At 44.5% G+C, this 18,465-nt stretch overlaps 1 protein-coding gene across 17 annotated transcripts in view; it reads right to left on the bottom strand.

Moving 5' to 3' along the window:
* Positions 1-12,279, bottom strand: part of TBC1D24 (TBC1 domain family member 24) — a 33,446-nt gene extending 21,167 nt beyond the window's left edge. Inside the window, exons 1-6 of one of the 17 annotated variants that reach the window (XM_074841576.1) lie at positions 12,204-12,279; positions 11,323-11,450; positions 8,558-8,611; positions 8,317-8,403; positions 1,514-1,804; positions 471-714 (exon numbers count right to left, since the gene is read on the bottom strand). The gene's annotated coding sequence lies outside the window, so the exon portion shown is untranslated. The other 16 variants (XM_074841574.1, XM_074841572.1, XM_074841577.1 and 13 more) reach the window with 16 other exon arrangements.
* Between the last annotated feature and the right edge of the window lie 6,186 nt (positions 12,280-18,465).

The raw sequence follows: 18,465 nt of genomic DNA on the forward strand, positions 1-18,465 counted from the left end.
TTAGCCATTTCTGTGTCACCAGACTGGAGAATGCATGGAACTTGACATTTATCAGCACGGTCTGTCGTACAACAAGTGCAATTAAAATGATTTGAAACTCATAAGGTAGATACAACATCAGAACAGACAACTCATCCTCCCTACTTTACTACAGGAAAGTAAAACAAACATTCTGCCTCAAGTAGACAGAGGTTGGTAAATATACACTTAGCTTGGACAGCCATACATTTAATTCAGACAGTTTTAAATTCTGACTAAATATTAATCTGGGTATTTTGGAACTGCAGGCTGAAACTCCAAAATTTAATTCCTCTTTTAAAAGGTTGACAGCAACAGACAGGAGCCCTCCAAGAGAAGGCTTTTAGATGCCTCTTTTCTACCAAATATTTACTACTTTTTTTTTTTAAATAAAAAGAAGATTCTTTTTGAGCCATCTTTTTACAACGTAAGAGCAATACAGAAATGCTCACCATTTCTTTTTGTTGTATTCTTCCACACCTGAAACTAGTTCTCGGACTGTAATTAAAGGAGGCAACACATTGTCCCGACTTCAGTTCTGAAAGTGAGATATCTTGCGACGTTTGGAAATGATACCTCTCAACGTGAGCCGAGAGCGTGTTTCAGGGTACGCAAAGACAGTAACAGTAGGTTACCAGTCCATCACAGAGACGATGTCAGCTCCGTGGAAGCTAACGTTTTTCTGCCATTCTCCACCTGGGAATCACAGGGAAACTCATTATCTTTAATTCAAATCCTAGAATAAGATACTTGTGGAGAAGTGAAATTTAATCCTATTTAGCAGTGACCAAAGCACGGAGATACGAACCATTCTGTTCACGGCCATATTAGTAGAGAAACTATTATTATCCTGTGCTTCCAGGAGTCTCCACTATGCAACAACCACCCCCTTCTGCCACCATCCTTTGGGAGCTGCTTATATTTATATAAGGGAGGGTTAAGTAAAGTTTCCATCATACGAGACAACTTCTAAGATATGCAGAGTTACATCTTGGCTGTCCTTTTTCCTGTAAACTTCTCTCTTCTCCTTACTTTTTCCTGTCTTATTTTCCATCATTCAGAGACACAGGCTTATTTAGAGGTTTCATCAGAAAACCATTATTCTTTCTGGAAGTTACTGTCCATTCCAGAAACTAATGAATATGAGTATGTGCTCCTCAGCAAGCTCACTGAAGTCTGTGGCTAGAGGATGGAAGTCAGACTGCCAGAACTTTTGATTTGAGCTTACACTCTTATACATACTTTGACTGGGATAAATCTGCTGACTCTGCAAGTAGGTCTGGCTGCTTATGCTTTTCAAAGCTCTAGATGCTGCAAGAAAAAATGACAGCAAAGCAAATGGGCATTGTCAAGGTTGCCAGAGCATGACCAGCTCTTAACTGTGCTTGCAAAACCAACAGAATTAGTGTGCTTCAGTGTAATGGTGCATAGCTCCTGACACTGTGCCAACAGCTACTGTAAGCCAGCAGGCCTCAAATGGGGAGTATTTACTTGCCAAAGGAGAAGAGCGCAAGAAGTCTCAGGAAAATTCCAGCCAGCCTTCATCTCTTCCTCCCACTCCTTCCAAAACTTCCTCTATCCCTCTGGGCAAGTCCTCTGTCTTCTGGCAACCATGTAAAGAGCAATGATTAACTCTGAGCTGGTGGGAAGAGCAGACGAAAACCGTCTCGCATTCAGTAGCGAAAGGCTGGTTGAGGCTGTGTCCTACCACATCTCTCCTACCACAAGGGAGCAAGCAGGCAGTGCAGACTGTTGTATTTGGAGGGATGGAAGGCTGGAGTGTCAGCTAAGGAGTAAAAGTAGAGGAGGATGGCTGTGTAAGAGTGCATGCCTGTATCAAAAAGTCCCATCTTCACCTAAAGTACCTAGCTTTCACATATAAAGAAGGGGTAAGACACAGGCAGAAGAGAAAAAACCATTTCAGAATTCAATGGTTGTATAAAGATAAGGTTAAAGGCAGGCAGAGAGACCCATCTATACCCCCTTATTGCAACAAACCTCTTTCCCTCTAAAGTAAATTTAGAGAAGTTAGCATCATGTTGTGGTAAGTGTCCTCTAACCGGACATGGGGACAACATGATGGATCAGCACCTGAATTGCACAGAGTACCTGTTAGAACAGAACTATAAGGGGATTGTAAAAGTTAACAAAATATTTACATTACTCATAACAATAACAAAGCTTGAAAGTTACTTATACCTTAAAAGTTCCCCTTAAAAAGGGGAAGCAGTCATTATCTTTTCTAATCAGACTGACTTTCACAAAACAGTAGGAATTAAGACAGAACAGAACCAGGAGAAAAAGCCTTTTTCTTAGTAACTGCCACACGATTTTGAGATTGTTAGATCTATTAGTCTATAATGGAGCTCTTCAGTTAAGTGCAATATGAAAAACCCTGACACAAGTGAGAAATAGAACTTGAAAAATGCATATTGAAGATATGCCAAAAATGGCTGCAGAACAGGCAAGAGTTTTCAAGGTTACGTTTAAACTACAAAGCAACCAAGTAATCATTACAATTCAAAACCAAGCCATGACCATGGTAACTGGAACTGGCATGATTTCAAGTCAGTGACTAAATTTTTAGGAAATATTTAGCTTGCTAGTCTAGCCACATTTTCCATTCCATTGCTTTAGTTCTTCCCATTGTCATTTGGGCTACTTTCAGAAGACAGCTGAAAACTGCACTGAATTTGTATAAAATATACAGCAGTGAAGCCGAGCGTGACAGTCAAATTCTGATAATGCCTGTGAAGAAAAATTCTGTGAAAGTGTCTAAAAAATAAAACAGCAGGAAAAGAGAAGATTTGAATTACGACTTACCTTCATTATGGGGAATATAAGGCTACAATTTTACTAAAGATAACGCGGCTAGAGACAACTTTGCTAATTCCTGCATTTTGGAAAACAAAATTATTAAACCGAAATATCTGAAGTAAAACTAACCCAGAGGACAATTATTTCTTTCAAATCCAGAGGACACGCAGTACTCCACACTAGTGAAATATTTACATTCTAAGCTTCTTAAAATAAATTCCAAATTTGGCAAAAACCTAAGATTATGTGATTTGATATTGCTTTTAATAATCACAAAAAAGTTTCCTAAAAAGAAATTATAATTAATCAGAAAAACCTTGTCCCCTATTCCACTTAGGTATTCTTGCAACTTTGTGTTCTGAAAGTTTGACTACAAATTAATAGCTTATTAAGACACTTCATTCAAATCTAGCGTAGCTGCTCTGTAACAAGAGCCCCAAACTTTGAAAATAACATTTTTCATCTTAACCACAGACAGTTACAACACCTTTGATTCAGCTATTTGCTATGTACTGTACAGATACAGCTAGATACCGATGACAAAATTTTGGCATGCATTTTTATAATGTGCTAACAGAAAGCAAATATTTTCTTTTGCTGCCCTACAAATCACAACTAACGCTAGACTCCCAGACCTGCAGCACATTGTTTGCTGTTTATACTGTTGAGTAGTGATGTAGCCAGGGTAGAGACTCAAGTCTACTCTCTTCCATAGCCTCATTAAACTAATCCGTTCAGAAGGCACATGAAAAGATAATGAGAACTGCTTCCTCAAGTCTGCTAGATATTAGTCCTCATCCCAGGAAGAGAAAATTAACCCCAAAACTATGAGTAGATGATTTCTCATCCTTGAGGAATGCTCAACCACGTCTGAGATGCTTGCTTCATACACCAAAGAAGCTGACAGAAGAACGAAGCAACGCAGCAAGACAGTTAATAACTGCAGAATAAAAGACAACTAGCAGACAGTTACTCTCTCCTCCCCGAGTACTTCGGTGCATTCTGCAGTCTTCCCCAAGCCCAGACTCACAGCAGCATAACTTGACAACTCTGCTACATGGAGCAGGAAGCAAGACTGGACAGCACCCTTCCCCCAAACACCTCCTGATCCGAAGCATGTTTTGTCACATTTACAGCTTCAGTTATTTCCTATGCCACTCATCACTGAGGAAGATGTATGCGGAGCCAAAATTAAACACTCCGTTTAACACTAGAGCAAGCTGCTCAAGTTGCAATATGTTTTCTGTACATGTATATATACTTGAAAGGAAAGTATATTTGTATTAGCAAGATTCAGGCTGAGACTGTGATGAGCTAGTTGTGCTTGTGCATCACTTGAACAGCAAAGCCTTCCCTGTAGCCTGCAGACAAGGCTCCTCATGCTACCTGGCCCAGCCTAGCAGATGTATTGTTAAATCCTACATGGAAAAGGCCACTATTTTTTGGAACAGAAGGATAAAAACAGGAGTATACATTGCATACAGGAGCAATTAGTTCATCTTGTGCAGGAGAGCAATTTGGAACACATTGATGCATTCTGGAGCAATGATCCTTTCCAGTAGAGTACACAGTTCAATGGATTGCTTTAACGAGGTTAAATGCCGTTCGATCTCTTTATTATTTGCCCTAGGCACTGTGTGCAGCACAAGCTGGACCCCAGGAATACAATTCTGGATAATACTCTAATACTAGTTCACCAATAACAATAGGGTATTAGTTAGCTGCTTCCTGCTGGTTTTTTGATATTCTTTTGGGACAAAGTCTAGAAACATCTCACTTTTCCTGAGTAACTGATAAAGACCTGATAGAAGAGTACATTACAGAGCAAATAATTTCAGGCATCTACATGATTTCTCTTGTGATGTCACCGCTGCATACGAAGCGCTGTCACAGAAGGTTTGTCCTAGAATCCCATGCTTTCATTCTTAGGAAAGTACTATTGCCTTCTTAAACAAGGTCTTTAAATTATCTGTGATTAATCTATCATGTACTTTATTAAAGTCAAAAGTTCAGACACAGAATGAGCTCTTCACTGCTGGCCACATAAGTGACAGTAGCTTATATTTAGGAGAATGAGTATGCCTCATATCTGCAAGCAGCGATCCTCCTTCCCATCCCCTGCCCTGGGCTGACAAGCACTTCTAATGCTCAATCACTGTGAGCTGCACTGATCATTAACATACCACCGAGGTACAAAATAAACACACAAAACCCAAACAAAAGTCTGCAAAAAACCGCAAAACACTCTTGTTGAAAAAATGGAAGAGAAAAGAAATGGTTAATGGTTCCACAAAGGGTCAAAAAGGCTAAAGAACAGAGCATTGTAAGATGATACTGGATGGTAAATGTTATCAAAGACATAGATCAGGAGCTTTCTGTCCTGCCTACATCATAAAAAAGCAAGGAACAACTAGTAAAATTAAAAAGAGAGGAGAATTCCTGTCTTTTTCCCCCCAAAACCAAAAGAAAACTGCATTTAAGCAGCAAAACTATTTTATATGATGTATTAAAAATGATCCAATTAAAAAAAATAATCTGACAAAGTAGTGCAGAAAAATCAATAGAATTTTCATATTATATTGACTGCGTTTTCCTTCTGGTTTCTTCCAAATTGTAAGGATGAAAAAAATCCCTCATATTGTACTAATTATTCTTCTTCCCTTTGTTTCGAAAGCTGAAGTAACTAGAAACAGGTCTCCCTTCAACAGCAAACTCTGACTCTGATGAAAATTTTACACTGAATATGCAATCTTCAGTCTTCAATTTTATTTTATTTGTTCTTTCCCTAAACACCTCAGTTTATATCTTTCTCCATTTGGAAGTACAGTCTAGTATGTACAGCCGAAGATGCAGTGTGACTGTCAGTGAAACGCTCTGACATGGTAGCAAATCCATGTGCAATAAAACAATCCATTTTCTCGCTCTCCTGCATCGAATGCTCTGTCAGCTTGAAGTCTGTCACCTCTAGATCTCTCTCCACTACATTTACTGGCAGAAAAATAACTTTAAATATCCACGCTTTGAACTGTTCTCCTCTTAGACATAACGTCTGCATTTGTTTATGCTGAACACAGATGTGTTTCTTTTGCTCCTATTTAAACCTTCTCTACAGGAGTACATGTAACCATGTTTTATTTCTTAGGTGTTCATAGAGTTTCTTTAGGGCAGGAACAGCAGCTGACAGCACAAATAGAAACACACATAGATTTTTACATGTAGAAGACACAATCTTAGGTGTGACCTTTCCTGCTATCTAAGAGAGATGTTTGCCAAGAAGTATTTCACAGACAACGGCAATGTTTATGGGTTTATTAGTGTGAGAAAAACATTCAGAGGTTAAAGAGCACATACCCCCTAGACCTGCTCCTCCCACTCTCTGACCAGCTTCAACAGATGGTGATTATTCCTTTTCAATAGTTGTGATGAAGTACCACAACAGTGTGCCCAGGAGTTTTCTCTGAAGCATTTGTTTCCTACTCTGGGCCAGCCTTTACAGGGGACCTGTGCAACCGCCAAGCTCCTTCAACACTTCACATCCCAAACTGCAGTGGGTGCAGGTCCCAAAACTAATGCAGCCAGCCTGACTACAGCATAACAAGCCTCCCAGCTGGCCTCAGACTGCCACGGTTGTATCGCGCTGAGAAGGAGAATGCAAGCTGCTTTGTGGAGATGAACTCACCCTTTTACAAAGCCCCATACCTCAGCACTCTCCAAGTCATGATCTATACTAAGTATAAAACCAGTACCTGGGTTTTTTTGGTTTTATCCTTTTGTTCCAAAAAAATAGTGGCCTTTTCCATGTAGTATTTAACAATACATCTGCTAGGCTGGGCCAGGTAGCATGAGGAGCCTTGTCTGCAGGCTACAGGGAAGGCTTTGCTGTTCAAGTGATGCACAAGCACAACTAGCTCATCACAGTCTCAGCCTGAATCTTGCTAATACAAATATACTTTCCATTCAAGTATATATACACATATACACAGAAAACATACATTGCATTGTACATAAATATATCATATATATACAATATATAGACACATATATACCCCATTTTTAAAAACTACAATATATAGACAAATATATATCCCATTTTTAAAAACTAATGCTCAAATTCAGTTTCTTCACAATATTCACATTCATCAAAAATATGTCCACACAGAGGAATGTTGTACATTCTCCCTTGCAAAAGGTTCAAAATATGAACTGTGCCATTTAAAGTTTGTTAGGAAACAGGCCAACATCCTAATTCCCCACATCATCTTTAAAACAAAACAAAAGACAATTTAATCATCACAGTACAAGTATCAGTGTGGATACTTATGCCAATGTAATTTGTCTGTTAAATTAACTGGTAGGACATGTTTATATTGATTTAAGACCTCCCAGTGCAATATATGAATATACAAAGTGTTAATCTGGCAGTGCTGGAGATTTTAAGGGATACCTAAATTAGGAAATGGGAGATGAAACAGTAACCCTGGTCTAATCGAGCAGGTAAGTCCTCACTCTCTGAGCGAGCCTAAGGAAATTGCTGCATGCACTCCTTGCCTCTGTAGTAAGCAAATGGGGAGGTTAACGCTCTATTCATACCAGCAGTTATCACTAGATCTCCTTTATTCCAGCATAAATTTTGTGCTTCCATAATTTCAGCCAGCAGCTAAAAACGGGTAGGAAAATCTTACCATCTCAGACTATTTCATTATTCTCTGCACTAAGTACCAAGGGTACAGAAAGTTTCTCTTGGAAAACAAAAGCCATTTTACAGTAAGATGAGCATATAAAAATTACAAAGTTAAAGCTGTCATTTTATACAGAATCTATTTTCTTTCAGCTCTGCAAAACCCTACAGATTTTTTCCCTTTCCTTCAAGGTTGCTCGGAAGAAAAGCTTCAGTAATCTGGTATCACTGATAATGGATTAACCCTGTCCTGAAAAAAAAGGGTAGATTATCCTGCATACGAGAGAGAGTTCAGAACCAACATCAAACCAGTTCCAAATACACTTTACAATTAAAGGAGGATCTAATCTCAGGCAGAATGTCAGTAGTTGCATTTCAGGGAACTTGAACAATATATTGCTTCAATTTGATAGTTATTTCTGCAGTCTTTCCAAAGTTATGCTCTATTAGAAGTCCAAAAGTAGCAACAAGTACCTCCTCTGCAGCAGCAAAGGTAGAGAAACAGCATTTCATAATCAGTGTAGAATTCCAAACTAGTCCTGCATTATTTTGATTACAATTTTAAAATCAAAGGGCATTTATAACAACAGAACAGCTGCTGAGTTTATAACCTTACTATTAGTATATATTGTTAATCTCTAATCATACTATAGGGGTAAAACTTTGGGAAGACTAGCCCTGTTAGAAGGTTATTAAGAAAATCAAGGGGCTAGAGCACAGGATATATAAGAAAAGGCCTTGCTGTTGACCGTGTTCCTTACCCATGGGCTTGTTCGGAGTAAACTTAAAGGGACTTAACATACCTGTCATGCCTACTCCTCTGTCAAGTGTCACTGCACTGCCCAATGGATTCAAAGTCTCTCAGCCTGATGAGAGGCCTTACAGGCATACTGAAATGTAAATCAGGAGCAGGAATCTTGTTTCCGCGTGGAACCAGATTATAAAGCAATGTATACGGTGAAGATATTACCCGAAAAATGCCAAACAAGAAGAACCCCAACACTCTGTCCCCGCCCCGACTGAAGTGCTTTTACTAATCCTTACCTTAGGAATCACCCTTGTATAGATCTTCTTATGATTTACTCCCTTCTGCCGGGCCTGTTGGGGGTGGGGGAGGTGGAATTTAAATATTAGATTGTTTTTTAAACAACGACTGGGCCACACCCGCAGGCATCAGCTGCGCCACTGACCTCCACACCTTTAAAAAAAGAAACCAAACCTATTTGCGTGCACTTTGGCTTCCAACCTTCATACTTGCAATTGTGGTATAGAGAATAAGGTGACAAATAGCCTCACAACAGAGAAGAATAGCTAATTAACCACATTATTAAAGTGCTTACAGCGTAAACAACTCATTGCAGTCTCTAAAACCAGGGTGGTAACTACTTTTAGCTAATGCTCTCATTGTGGCTTACTGCTGCGTTCTGCCTTGCCCCCCTCTCTCCGGGAAGCATTAATTCTGCATTAAACAGGCAATCTCTGGAGAGCCCCTCTCTTCCTAGGGCTGATAAAGGTATTTGCTGCACAGGTAGGGGATTTTCAAATACCAGTTCTGCAGCTTACAGTATTTAGATGCCCAGTTCTGAAACAAAAATAACTATATTCTGAAGATATGCAATGGACTATGGGTTTTGATCAGCTGACTTGCTGAGGGTTGATACACCAGGCTCTTGTCCTATTAGGTAGAAAAGTTTGAACTGATCTGATGAACATTATTTTCAAATGAATGCTATTCAACCTAGCAGATTTTGAAATAACCCAGTTCTAGTTTCCTCCAAAATACAGTCATTACAACAACTTTGTGTACAAATTACGTCTCCCTTAAATTGCTCCCCCTTAAAAACGTAACAAAATAATCCAGTGCTGGTGTAGCTACCCCAAAGTTACACCTATTTGTTAACAAAATGTAGTTGCCTACACCCCAAGCACAATTAAGCATGCTCATTAACACAGACATTGTCAGTCTAGGAGATTCTTCTCAGTCTCTTTCCTGAGACAGTGGGAATCAGCAACATGTGGTATTTTGCAACATGGCTCAGGTAATTGTGCTCTAACTTTAGAAGTTTAAGCAAGAGGAGAACAAATGAGAAACAGTAAAGCCTAAGGGTGTGAACACCACAAAATATGAGAACTTTTGTATATTAGAGACCTTAAAACAGTTGATTCTACAGCTGGACATCTGCAGCACACACTCCCGCTAATACACACGGACTTCAAGCAAGTCAATCATTAATATAGTGCAGTTAGGTCTGTCTGTTTTTATATCAGAAAGGTCGTGTGACTGCCTGATCAAGTACAAAAGGAGTAAATGACTAAAGACTAGTATTACTTAGACAAAGTCCACTGCACCCTCCCCACCCCCAAAACACACCCCATGCAAATGTCAGGTTTAATTGCAATATTCTGACACAATAAAGGCATCCCCAAACGAGCATTTAAAAGAAATTTTAGTTCTTTAGTTCTCAGTCACAATTCAAGGCTATATATAGATGGAATATAAATAGCTGGTTTTCCTTTCAGACCGTTAACAGAGTTTATCTATTTTGAGCATTAACATACATCTGCCTGCTTCTGAGCATGCACCCATACAGCCTAACACAAGCAGTTTTAATGGCCTCTCCAACCTAACAGGCAGGGCAGGATGAATTCTAAAGAGCTAGAAGATTAGCAAGGACTAAATTCATGATCTGTTGGCAATAATTTGCATGTCACTAACTCTATCCAGCTTCAGCACTGAAGCGAAGGCACTTAGATCTAAACAAATGCCGGAGTAGTATTATCAGACTGCAATAACCTTGGTGTTGGAGATGGTGAGACACATATGCAGCGTGGACTGGTTTGCTTTGCTTGCTTGCCTGGCTTAAATTTATGGACAAGGTAATTTTAGAGCAGGAATAGCTTTTTTTTTTTTTTCCTGTTTTCTTTACAGTCCAAATGACAAGACTGATCAGGAGGAGGAGGCTTTTTCAAGATTTCAAATTAACAGAATGAAGAAGAAAAGACAACCAAGGGGAGAAAACAAAGGTCGCAATAAAAAGAAAGAGCTGGGAAAAGCAGAGGTGCTTAAATATGTGACAGGTCCACAGACAGCCTGTTAGAAACATTTACTTAGCAGCATTTAATTATTAACAGCAAAAAAGAGAAGCAGAAAGCTGCTTTCCCTTGCATTCAAATTCTAGCTGCAGGAACACCTGCAAACTTTCAAATATTAATGACAAAAAAGACACTCAGTACAAAGATAGCTAATTATTGTGCAATACTATCCACAGCCATTTTGCAAATTACAAAGGACATAAGTATCATGCTTGGGTTGCTTGGAAGCAACAAAGAGCTAACATAAAATGCTGCTGGAGTGCTTGGATTCGAGTTACCAGTGCTGTTCCTGCAAAGGAACTATCTCAGAGAGAAGTCTTTTGCAACATGGTCTAACTACTAGCCAATGCACAAAGAAGGAAATTGTAACTTTTCTGAGTTAGGGAATTCCCTTTTCTGGTAACACAGAGCCCTGGATGTGATACATGTAATTTCTGTGCTCTGGGTATTCCTGGATGCTCTGACAATTCTACTGGGATTTCCCGTAAGCCAGAAAAGCTTTCAGATACTCCAGCTTTCTATAGAAACTAGACGTAAAAACGCAAGGTTTTAAGATAACACAGTTCAGTATAAAACCACCCACTTCCCTCTCATCACAGCTACACAGCACCTGCAAGATACCATCCACCCGGGGCTGGAGTCAACTAAACACACTCCAGCCACTCGGTTATTTGCTCTCCTGCTCGCAGGCCCAGAGAGGCCAAGGAACATTTTACCAAGTTGTAGTGGACACCCTAAATCCAGTGTTCAGCTGGGTGACGTTCCGGCAGCCCCAACATCCCAGTAGCCATCGTCCACTTAAGGATGTGGTGTCTATACATATTTGTGTTTCAGAGAGCAGTTCCTAGATAAAGACCAACATGACATACAGTCATAACAAAATTTTACTTTTGTGATAGAAATTCTAAAATATTCAAGGAAGAAGCTGCAGAACACAAGCTTTGGGTTTAGAGAGCTTTTCATGGGAATATCAACTGCCCCTTTAATTGGGACCAGTTTGAAGAATAAGTGTAAACCGTGAGTATTTGCATTACCAGTCACCAGAGGGTCCGTCTTTGCCCCATCCCCATGTCTTGACATATTTTGCAGAAAAACCAAGCGCAGCAGCACAGTATTAACCCGTGCACTCATGCCAAGAGGCACCCACAAGCCGTTTAAATGCCTTCGAGAGTCTCCACGCACCGAACAAATCAGCTAAATCCGAAGCCTCCCAAGGCCGGCTCGCAGCTCCCCCGGAGACCGACAGCTCCCGGAGGGGCCGCCGGTGCCACCGCGGCCACCAGAGCCCACGGAAACAGCGGCTCGGGGCCGCGTCCTGACCCTCCCCCGGCAGCTCCTCCCCAGCCCCGCCAGCCCCGGCCGGCGAGCCAAGGCCCGGCACCGGCAGCGAGTCGCAGCGCGGCGCCCGCGGAGGGGCCCGACGGAGGCCGGGCTCGGGGCAGGCCCCCCGCCCCGGTCCTGCCCGGCCGCTTCCCGGGAAGGCGCCGCCGGGGTCCCGCCGCCCGGCACCGAATTCCACACCCCCCCCCCCCCGCCCTAGCCGACTGCCGGCAGAGGCTCTCCCGCCGCATCCCGGCCGCGCGGGGACCGCCCTTACCGTCGCCGCGCCGGTCAGGCCGCCCCCGGCGGGACCGGGAGGGGGGTGTGTGGGGGAAGCGAGCGGCCACCGCGCGCATGCGCAAAGGGCGCGGCGGGACGGGAGCGCGCATGCGCTCTGCGGGCCGTGCGGGCACGTGCGCGGCGTCCCGGGCGTTGAGGAGGGGCGGGGGGGGGAGCTGGGAGGCGGCGGGGGCAGTGGGGGTGACAGTGAGGGGTGGCGGGCGGCTGTGGGGGTGGTGGGGGGCCGTGGAGGATGGGAGTCCGTGAGGGTGGTGGGGGGACTGTGGGGGTGGCAGGGGGCTGTGGGGATGATGGGGAGCTGTGAGGGTGGCAGGGGGCTGTGGAGGACGGGAGTCCGTGAGGGTGGCGGGGGACTGTGGCGGTGGCGGGGGGCTGTGAGGGTGGCGGGGGTCTGGGGGGGTTAGCGGGGGTCTGTGAGGGTGACGGGGGTCCGTGGGGGAGGCGGGGGTCTGTGGGGGTGACAGGGGTGGCAGTGAGGGGCAGTCCCGGCGCTGCAGGCAGGGCTGCTGGGCACGGCAGCGTTGGGTGGGAGGTCTGGGGCTCGTGGTTCTGCACTATTTACCAGCCTTGCAGAGGCTTCGGGTGAAAAACTTAGAGCAAATACTAGATACAATTATTGCTTTAAGAACACTTTAAGATCTGAATAGTTTTGTGCTCAGTAACAGTGTGACTGCTTTTTTTTTTGCAAGAAATGGATTAATTCTAAAGATGAAGGACTTCCATAGTGTTTATTTGACTTGACTTGGCAGCAGCGTTCTGTTTATGACTGGATAAATAACTGCCACATTAAAGATTACTAACTCAGAATACTTAAATGACCAATAAAGTACTAATCTTTTATATGGAGTTGTAAATGTACACAGCTTGGTAATGCAGGCTCTTGCCAAACAGATAACAGATCCCTTACCCAGGAGGTTTACAGTCTAAAAGAAACCACAAAGGACCACAAGGAAAGGTCAAGACATGGTAATGAAACGTAAAACACAAAGAGGAGTTGTAGCCATTGCAGCTGGATTTTAAACAGGGTCTTAGAGGCGTTTTCTTATTTATCTTAAAGCTACTGGGCAGCGATCAGAAGCCAGATGGACACAGCATGCACTGTGCCAGGGTTTCAGGCGCTGCAGTGACGGGCAGTGCTGGGTCTGCCTCTGACGGTGGCTAGTGCTGCGGAAGGCAGGGCAGTCCCGCTGTGCAGAGAGTGGCTAGGCTGGTAAGAGGGTGAAAGCACTAAGCAGACCTGTTAATATGTGCTTCCTTCAGGGCTCCCTTGTGACTGGCTGATACTGCTGTGGAGAGCAACGAGCTCGTGTCGCGGAAGCACGTGATGGAGCCGTTTCCAGAAGTTTTGCTGAGAAATCATCCGGTTTATCCAAATTTAAGTTGGAAATATGCATTATTTTACATTCACTTGTGTTTGGTACTGTAAGGTCCTAGGGGGCACTTGCACACATGGAAAGGGTTATGTTCCCTACACAAGTGAAGTTGAGCTAGCAAGGAAAGCAGGCTTAGAACAGGCTGAAAGTAGATGGAGGGGTGTGGGAACAGAGATAAGTGTGGGCAGTGTTTGATAAGATGTTGTAGGAGGCTGAAAAGCTTCCATCTGTCTGCAGTATTTATAGCATCCTTTCGCTGTGGTACATGGGTCCTGGGTAGTCTGTATATTTGGGCTCCTGGTGCCCCTCTGAGGTAAAGCAGTGCTGCTATTCCCGTGTTTCTCTGGGGAAACTGCAGCAGAGAGAAGGTGTTCGCATAGTGTGAACAAAGCTGGGGATTGACAGGTGTTAGAAAAGCAAGACCAGGCACAGGGAGATGGATTGGACTTCAGGAATTTCTCTGCTGAAATGTGAACCATAATTTGAACTGAACATACCCTTTACCCTAAGAGTTGTTCTCAGTGTTCAGAAAGTAGAAGTAATTGAAGGCTCTTTTCAAACTTCTGTACTTAAGCTCAGCAGTGCACTATCAAGAGTTATTTTCAGAGTATAATGGTGGCACTTTTGTCACCAAAAGACTCTGCATTGCCCGATGGTTTTACCATTCCAGTAACCCAGACGCCATAAGGGGTGATGTTCAAGGAAGCAGAGCCCTGCACAGAGATAAGATCAACGCTGAGAGATCTTTCAGAAGGGAGACTCTGTGATGGCAGGGTAAAAGGAGACAGCAGCCTGTGGACTAGTAGAGGTTGAAAAAATGGCAGATGATGTGGACAGAGTGGATGCTGTGTGCTGTCTTAAAACTTTGGGGACTGCGTGGCTGTATGAATAATCTTCATACAGCCTGTACTCAGGGTGTTGGACTGTCTGTGACTGTGTGAGAGAGAAGGTGAAAACCGTGCTTCACCGGCTGATTGATGGCTGATGGAAAACATGTTTGAATGCATCTACTTTTCTTCCTGCAGAAGGGTGTTCATTGCTGGAAGCTTTACAGAAGCCAAGGAATGCTAAGGCTCTAAGTACTAAACCTTATAGTGGCTCAAATAATGAGCAAGACCTGGTGACCCCCTGGCCACTGAGGGCAATGAGCCTGCAAGGGCTTTCTAGGAATAAACAAAGGATATTCATTTATTGGGCTGCCAGTCAACACCTTCCATGGGTTTTGGAGAACTTTTACGTGGCATGAAATAAGTAGTTCCACAAGTGCAGTGTTCAGCAAAGCCTGTTTTGCTATGGGTTTGTGTCTTGAGGGTGGCTTCTCTCTCATTCTTGTCTGAAGACTAATAACAGGTGAGCTCATACTGAACCATTTCTTTGTGTAAGGATGTTATTTCACCTGAGCATTCATTTTCCTGAAGTGTACTGGAACAGAAATTTCTCCAGTACATGCAGTTGTACATCTCTCATTTTCTTATGAAACCAGGCTAGAGTTGTGGTCTAGGCACTGGGTTTAATGGAGTCTTTTTGGCAGGGGCAGTGGAGGGACTGGAAGGTTGGGAAAGGACATGAAAGCAAGAAAAGAAAGTGAAGAAAGGCTGAGTGTGTGGAATGGGCCATCACAGAAGAAAGCTGTCCGTGTGGGCGTCCAACAGCCTTGGAGAGGAGCCTAGCACTTGTAGCGTGGGCAGGAGAGCGCCTGGGGCATTGGCAGAGAATGCCAGGATGCAGAGAAGGGAATTAGGACAAAACCTGAACTGGGCTAGTAAAACTGTGGCTTTACTGGTCCCACAGCAGTGCCGTTCGCGTAGGGCTGCTTGCATGGAAAGCTGATAAGCCTGGCAAAGTGTGACCTCCTGTGGGTAAAACTGGGAATTACCATGGGATAATTAAGCAAATCCTTTTCATATCACTTGCCAGCATCTTAATGGGAGGTTTGCCCAGTGGTGTGGATCACCTTCTCTTCCGCCTGCCAGACCTGGTTCCCCGCCTCTGGATGAGCTGCTGATGTTCCTCCTGGCAGTGAGGGTGAGGCTAAAGCCAAAGGTGCCAAAATTGGGAGGGTGCTGGTGGGTGTTTTAATGACACTAAAAGGGACACTGTTGTGAATGCGGCCGTGCGTTTCTCTGTGGCTCCAAGAAGTGCTCTGCAGACACTATGTTTTCCATTTGGTTGGATGGGTTGCAACCAGCTTTTGCTGTTTCTTTGTCCCTTTCCTCTCCCCAGCTATGGTACCTCCTGCCTTCGAGGGGCAGGCGGTCATCTTGTTGTACCATCAATAGCTTTTGGTACTGGGTGATCCTCTTGGTGTGGACAGGGGATTTGTTAGGAGGGAATTAGCAGCCTCCCTTCTGGAAGACTTTAATTCCCCTCCTCCATGAGGAGACCAGGACATAGCTGTGTGGTGACATGTGTAGTACGCTCTCAGCATATTGCGTCAGGTATTCCAAGGTGTGGTGATTGCCTGCTAGCACCTGGCTTTGGCTGCAGGTACTGCTGTTGCATTAGATATGCAGTAGGGTCAGGTCTCTGGCTGTTGGGCACCTTTGGGGCATTCTTTCCAGCTCCTGACTATTTGGAGGAAGAGGGATCCTACATGTGGCAGCTTGCCTCCACCCATGGAGTGCCTGCCTGATGGCCTGCAGGGCCTCAGGGAATGGCTTATTTTCCCAGGGCTTTTCCTGAGAGGGTGATTTTGAAGGAGTTTAGTTTAATTTCAAGTGCAGGTGTATTGTATCCAGGTGTATCCAGGGACTGTTGGTGGGTCACATGCTACTGTCATGGATGGATAACTAAATGTTGCTTGATTTATGCCCTGTGCTGTCTTTGATGTTGTCTTGGTCCCTTCCTTCCCCCTGTACTCCTCTGCACCAGTCCAAATGCAGGACTGCCTCTTCTCAGGGGACTTACTGGCTTTCACCAGGCAAAGCAGGATCATGTTTGTTGGGCAGTGATTTCCCTCATAGCCTTGTCCCTCTGCCTGGGCAGATGGCTCTGGGTCTTGGGTGCATTTACCACGTAGTGTGACGGAGCGGGAGCAGAGTTCACAGCAGAGGTGGCTGGATGGGTAAGTGCAAAATCAGGCTGCAATCCCATGGCTTTGCTTTCTGGAGACCTGAGAACTGGCTGAACCCACTTGGGTGAAGGATAAGAAGAGGGTGGGGTGCCCAGAGGGCCTCTGGCTGGAGTGGGTTCCTCACTGTCCCAAACTGCCAGGGCAGGTTCGTAGCTCAGCCTGTCAAGTGGGCTTTGCACCAAAACCCACGGCAGTGGGTGCTCTCAGACCTGTCTGTGTTCTCCCATAGGGCAAAGCAGAACCTGCAATTAGTGTTTCCAAAAGGTGTGAAATGGAGCCAGAGCGAAAGCAGGCTGGGTGGGTGCTCTGACCCAGGCCTGGTCCTCGCAGCCCTTGCACCTGCGCCAGAGCGTGAATTGCTACTCTGTGCCGGTGCCCCTCACCCCCTCTGCACACTCTGTTTTCATTAGTGCGTGCTCTTGGGTTAAGGACCGTTCTCACTTCCAGCTGAACAAACACTTTCCATCGCGTGTAAAATCCAGCCTGGTGCTAATAGGCGTCTCCCCCCACCTTCCTCCCTCCCCTCTGCCACCTTTTGTGCAGTTGGCAGGACAAAAAAGTGGCGCTATTACCTGACTTATTATCGGCACGGGACTGTAATTTATGGCGTATGCTTGGTAAAGTGCCATGCTGAAAACATTTATGGCCCACTTAGAGTCCTGCGGGGTGGTGGGGAGGGCGATGGCTGCGGAGGGGAAGCCAGTTGTTCCACCCTTGCAAAATACTGCAGAGCCTGAAAGCTTCCTCTGCCTTCTGACAGCAGCACTGTGGGCGGGCGGGCTCAGAGCCCCTGCCCGGTGGATCTCGGACCAGGCTGAGACACTGGTACCCAGGAGAGATGTAATGCCTTGTTGTCCTTAGGGAACACACAGTTTTGTCTCCCTTTGGGCATTTATCAAATTCCCCATCTTTACTGCTTCTGGCTCTGTACAGTCTCACCCCTCAGGCCAGGATCTCAGACTCTGCCTTCCTCATCTTCCTCATACATGTGGCACCTCCTCCTTCTTCCCCAGGCTCCAACACCCTGTCCTCTTGTGGAAGAATAAGTGCCAGTCTGCAGAAGCTGCCCCATGTGCAGCAGATCAAGCACAGGAGCTGTGAATAACTCCTCGTAAAGGAAGGCATTACAGCAGGTCAGCTGCTCTCTGGCAGCCAGGTTCATGCTCTGTCTGAAGCAAACAACACAATCATTTAGTTCATCACGTCTAAATTTGACCTGGAAATGTGCTGTGAAGAGAAGGGGACAAATGAATTGTAATTGCTGTAGGTGGGCTGGATTTGAATAGCAGTCTAGGGGGCAAGGGAAAGTCATTCCTGGCAGCAGTGACTTCTCCAGTGATTGAAGAAAGACTTGTGAGAAATGGGACTTTATACCCCAGTCTTGTGATGTGTGGTATGGAAATTTGGCATGGAAGAGTGTTTTTGACACTGGGCTATTTGCTGATTACTGAAAAGTTAATGTTTGCTGTTGAGCTTCTCTCAGGAAAACACCATCATTCATCTTTTAAAGGTATTTGGAGCTTGGCTGTCTGCCCTGTCCAGTTGTCCTGATTCAAAGGATGGGGAAGCAGAGCACTGTCCAAACCACTTCGCCAGCTTCAGGAGCACACTCTCCCTGAAGGTGCTTAGTTAGAGAGAGCATTTTCTTGGCCTGCGAGTGAGCCAGGCTCTCTGTACATCATGGGGAAGGATCACATGGCAGTTTGTCCTCTTTCTTCGGGTTCAGTCTTTGGCAGCTGCTGGGTGAAAAGAAGGTCTTACGAGCCTTCTGCTTCACCAGTGCCATAAGTGCA

The sequence above is a fragment of the Strix aluco genome, chromosome 15, assembly GCF_031877795.1.
Source record: "Strix aluco isolate bStrAlu1 chromosome 15, bStrAlu1.hap1, whole genome shotgun sequence".
In the NCBI taxonomy this organism is placed as follows: domain Eukaryota; kingdom Metazoa; phylum Chordata; class Aves; order Strigiformes; family Strigidae; genus Strix; species Strix aluco.